Raw genomic sequence first — 5,992 nt, forward strand, 5'->3', positions numbered from 1 at the left:
TCAATACGGTTTCTAATTTACTATAGACTACACTCCACCCCCTTGCCTTCGTGCTCTTCTTCTTCGACACGGCGGTCCGCAAACAAACGTTTAGGCTACGTGCATGACGCCACCTACTGTGCTGGAATGTACGATCAATTATGATCTGTCCAATTCTGTACTACCATTAAAATAAAATTAACCCCCTACCCCATTAAACTTGTTATATTTCATGCTGAAAGATTCCACCCTTCAGATTATTCAGCATGTCAACAACCATTTATACTGTAATATATGTTACCCCCAGTCTCCACAATAACCTTCAACCTGTTATTTCTGCTTCCCACGACCTGAGTCGTATTGATAGCCTTACCAATAAAACCTATGAAGTCAACTTTATTCATTATCAAAGTGTCCTTTGACACCGCACGTTCATGGGCGCAAGATTTCTGAACAGGCCTCGGAACCATGCCAGGACCAGCAAGAACACCAGCCCCGACATTAGGTTCACTTAGTTGAGGAGCAGCCGTGGAAGCTCCATCATTCCACACTGTACTTCCACCAATCTGTCTTACAGCCTATGCATACGACTAATTTTATATCTATGCATACGACTAATTTTATATCTCTGAACCTCTCTAGCCGCTCTCTGCACCTGGCATCCACCAAATGCCGCACCATGTTACTGTCACGCCCTGACCTTAGAGAGACGTTTTATTTCTCTATTTGGTGAGGTCAGGGTGTGATGTGGGGTGGGCATTCTATGTTTTGTATTTCTTTGTGTTTGGCCGAGTGTGGTTCCCAATCAGAGGCAGCTGTCTATCGTTGTCTCTGATTGGGAATCATACTTAGGTAGCCTTTTTTCCCACCTATGTTGTGGGATCTTGTTTTTGTACAGCTCTTGTAGCCCACGGAACGGTACGGTCGTTTTGGTTTCATTTTGTTGCTGGTTCTCATTTAAATAAATATGATGACCACAAGCTGCGACTTGGTCTCCTTTAAACAACGCTCGTTACAGTTCCCCCCCCCCACAATTACAACACTTAACCTTTTTATTTCACCTTTATTTAACCAGGTAGGCTAGTTGAGAACAAGTTCTCATTTGCAACTGCGACCTGGCCAAGATAAAGCATAGCAATTCGACACATACAGCAACACAAAGTTACACATGGAATAAACAAAACATACAGTCAATAATACAGTAGAAAAAAAGAAAACAAAAAGTCTATATACATTGAGTGCAAATGAGGTAAGATAAGAGAGTTAAGACATTGCTCCCACATTCAACGTAATCATGTTCCCCTCCACACTTGGAACTATCAAAATAAAGTCGCACACTCCATGTGTAATCTCTATCAAAATAAAGAAAGCTGTACACTCCATGTGTAATCTCTATCAAAATAAAGAAAGTTGTACACTCCATGTGTAATCTCTATCAAAATAAAGAAAGTTGTACACTCCATGTGTAACCTCTATCAAAATAAAGTTGTACACTCCATGTGTAATCTCCCAGCAATTTAATGGCTATTTACCAACGTTTCGGCATCACTGTGCTGCACCCTGAAGAAGGCACAGTGATGCCGAAACGTTGGTAAATACCCATTAAATTGCTGGGAGATTACACATGGAGTGTACAACTTTCTTTATTTTGATAGTTTATTGGCCATTAGTCAGCACCTCCACACAAACTATTATTCTGGGTGTGCGCCAGCTCATGTTTTTATTTCTATATTTTTTATCTACGTTTTTTTAACCTCTCCACACTTGGCACATATTTTTCTTTCTTTACATTGAACAGCTACATGTCCATTCTTTGGGATTTAAAACACCTCAATGTGTCACGATCGTCTTCGTGAGAGAGAGAGGACCAAGGCGCAGCGCGTGAAAAATACATCTTCTTTTAATGAAGGAAAAACAAACACTTACAAAATGAACAAAACAAACGATCTTAAAGCTAAACCTGAACTAAGTGCACACATGCAACATAGAACATAGACATAGACAACTACCCCCAAAAGCCTACTGCCTATGGCTGCCTTAAATATGGCTCCCAATCAGAGACAATGAATGACAGCTGTCTCTGATTGAGAACCAATCTAGGCAGCCATAGACATAACTAGACAACTATACTCTACTCTGCCCCATACACATACAACACCCCTAGACACTACAAAACACATACATTCCCCATGTCACACCCTGACCTAACTAAAAAACATAAAGAAAACAAAGAATACTAAGGCCAGGGCGTGACAGTACCCCCCCCCCCCCCCCCCAAAGGTGCGGACTCCGACCGCACAACCTGAAATAGAAAGGGGAGGGTCCGGGGTGGGCCCCATCATGGCGGCGGCTCGGGTGCGGGACGTGGCCCCCACTCCACCATTGTCAATACCCGCTTTGGTAGCCTACTCCAAATGGCCACCCTCCAAATTAACCCCACCGGACTAAGGGGCAGCACCGGAATGAGGGGCAGCTCCGGACTGAGGGGCAGCACCGGACTGGCTGGCGGATCCTGGCTGGCTGGCTCTGGCGGATCCTGGCTGGCTGGCGGATCCTGGCTGGCTGGCGGATCCTGGCTGGATGACGGCTCTGGCTGGTCATGGCTGGATGACGGCTCTGGCTGGTCATGGCTGGATGACGGCTCTGGCTGGTCATGGCTGGATGACGGCTCTGGCTGGTCATGGCTGGATGACGGCTCTGGCTGGTCATGGCTGGATGACGGCTCTGGCTGATCCTGTCTGGCGGAAGGCTCTGGCTGATCCTGTCTGGCGGAAGGCTCTGGCTGATCCTGTCTGGCGGAAGGCTCTGGCTGATCCTGTCTGGCGGAAGGCTCTGGCTGATCCTGTCTGGCGGAAGGCTCTGGCTGATCCTGTCTGGCGGAAGGCTCTGGCTGCTCCTGTCTGGCGGAAGGCTCTGGCTGCTCCTGTCTGGCGGAAGGCTTTGGCTGCTCCTGTCTGGCGGAAGGCTCTGGCGGCTCCTGTCTGGCGGAAGGCTCTAGCGGCTCCTGTCTGGCGGACGGCTCTGAAGGCTCATGGCAGACGGGCGGCTTTGCAGGCTCATGGCAGACGGGCGGCTTTGAAGGCTCAGTACCGACGGGCAGTTCATGCGGCGCTTGGCAGACGGACAGTTCAGACGGCGTTGGGCAGACGGGCAGTTCAGGCGCCGTTGGGCAGACGGGCAGTTCAGGCGCCGCTTGGCAGACGGGCAGTTCAGGCGCCGCTTGGCAGACGGCAGACTCTGGCCGGCTGAGACGCACTGTAGGCCTGGTGCGTGGTACCGGAACTGGAGGTACCGGGCTAAGGACACGCACCATCAGGCTAGTGCGGGGAACAACAACAGGGCACACTGGACTCTCAAGGCGTACTATAGGCCTGGTGCGTGGTACCGGCACTGGTGGTACCGGGCTGAGGGCACGCACATCAGGGCGAGTACGGGGAGAAGGAACAGTGCGTACAGGGCTCTGGAGACGCACAGGAGGCTTGGTGCGTGGTGCCGGGACTGGAGGCACTGGACTGGAGACACGCACCACAGGGAGAGTGCGTGGAGGAGAAACAGGGCTCTGGAGATGCACTGGAAGCCTGGTGCGTGGTGTAGGCACTGGTGGTACTGGGCTGGAGCGGGGAGGTGGCGCCGGAAATACCGGACCGTGCAGGCGTACTGGCTCCCTTGAGCACTGAGCCTGCCCAACCTTACCTGGTTGTATGCTCCCCGTCGCCCGACCAGTGCGGGGAGGTGGAATAACCCGCACCGGGCTATGTAGGCGAACCGGGGACACCATGCGTAAGGCTGGTGCCATGTAAGCCGGCCCGAGGAGACGCACTGGTGGCCAGATGCGTTGGGCCGGCTTCATGACATCCGGCTCAACGCTCAATCTAGCCCGGCCGATAAGTGGAGCTGGAATGTACCGAACCGGGCTATGCACGAGTACAGGAGACACCATGCGCTCTACTGCGTAACACGGTGTCTGCCCGTACTCTCGCTCTCCACGGTAAGTACAGGGAGTAGGCGCAGGTCTCCTACCTGACTTCGCCACTCTCCCTTTAAGCCCCCCCCCCCCCCCCCCCCCAAGACATTTTTGGGGTTTACTCACAGGCTTCCTTGCTAGTCTGTACCCTCATAACTCCGGATCCTCTCTCCGGTTGCCTCTGCTCTCCTAATCGCCTCCAGCTGTTCCCATGGGAGGCGATCTCTTCCAGCTCGGATCTCCTCCCATGTGTAGCAACCCTTGCCGTCCAAAACATCCTCCCATGTCCACGAGTCCTGGTTTCTTTGCCGCTGTTGTTGGTTCCTCTCACGCTGCTTGATCCATGGTTGGGGGGTAGTTCTGTCACGATCGTCTTCGTGAGAGAGAGAGGACCAAGGCGCAGCGCGTGAAAAATACATCTTCTTTTAATGAAGGAAAAACAAACACTTACAAAATGAACAAAACAAACGATCGTGAAGCTAAACCTGAACTAAGTGCACACATGCAACATAGAACATAGACATAGACAACTACCCCCCAAAAGCCTACTGCCTATGGCTGCCTTAAATATGGCTCCCAATCAGAGACAATGAATGACAGCTGTCTCTGATTGAGAACCAATCTAGGCAGCCATAGACATAACTAGACAACTATACTCTACTCTGCCCCATACACATACAACACCCCTAGACACTACAAAACACATACATTCCCCATGTCACACCCTGACCTAACTAAAAAACATAAAGAAAACAAAGAATACTAAGGCCAGGGCGTGACACAATGGGGATGGGACAAATTCTCTGATATTGAAAGTAAGGAATCCTATCTGTACTTTCCAGGCAAAACCTTCTCAAACCTCAGCAGCATGGATAAGCTTTCACTTCTTTAACCCTTTCCTACTAATCAACCTTCAATCACTCTTCCTCCCTTCACATTTTCTTTAATATCATCTGTGGACATAGATATCGGACCCCAGTGATGACTCCTCTCAACCTAGCATAATCACCGGGGACATGGTTTTTAATCTTCTTCCAATTAAGCTTTTCCATTTGCAGAATCTTCTCTTGCTGAGTGCTTTCAGGCTCTGGATGAGATGTTCACAAGCTGCAGGCAGGGTAGCCATCTCCGTGTGTTCTCGAGCTGCAGGCAAAGTTGCCATGTCCGTTATTTTCCCCATGGCTTTCTCAGAAATTGGGCACCTTTGGAAATTATGTTGTGGGTGAAAATGTATTGGTTGCCGGTTTTTGGGCTACTTCTAAATTTCACCGTGGCCGCCATGGCATTAATCAACAACAAAAACGATTTCACTGTGACCTGCTGTTGCTGACATTGCGGCAGTGAGCAGGCTGTTATTGAGTGAGTGGGGTGGAGGCCCGGAGGAGCGTGTGTGTGTGTGTTGAGAGAGCGCTGCACATAGATTGTAGGCGCTACAGCACTGCAACTGCCTCTGCAATACAATGCTGCAAGGCAAACGCAGCGTTTCATTGGAAATGAATGTAATTCTGGTGTCCCAAAATGCAATGATGCTGACCTGTTCCTTACACTTCGAACACACCCACTGCGTCATTGCATCACTGCTGCATAACATTTTGTGCAGCTATGCAACTATACTGATGCAGGTATCTTTTGCAGATGGTCGCATGCGGTTGGACACATGGAGGAGAGAATCATGTTCGCAGTATCCTCAAAACCATGTCTTTTTGACACAACTGCTGACAGCTACAGGGACATAAACACAAAAAATGCTGCTTGGATACAAGTGTCTACGATAGTAGGATTACCAGGTCAGTTTAGTAGTGAGCTTGTGCTAGATGTGGCTAGCTTGCTAACCTAGCCAATGAGGTGTGTGTGAAAGAAATAGTAATATAAATTATGGTAGTTACTACCCCTGATAACTTGCCCAAATAATCATGTTTGAAAGAGTGTGAATGTCAGATAAATAGTAATAGAAATGGTACTGTACCCCTGATCATTTGGTCAGATAACCGCTTGTGTGTGTGTGTGTACAGTTGGTGACATGTCCATGATAGCTTTCTAAAAACTATA

The sequence above is a fragment of the Salvelinus namaycush genome, chromosome 33 (genome assembly GCF_016432855.1).
Source record: "Salvelinus namaycush isolate Seneca chromosome 33, SaNama_1.0, whole genome shotgun sequence".
In the NCBI taxonomy this organism is placed as follows: Eukaryota; Metazoa; Chordata; class Actinopteri; order Salmoniformes; family Salmonidae; genus Salvelinus; species Salvelinus namaycush.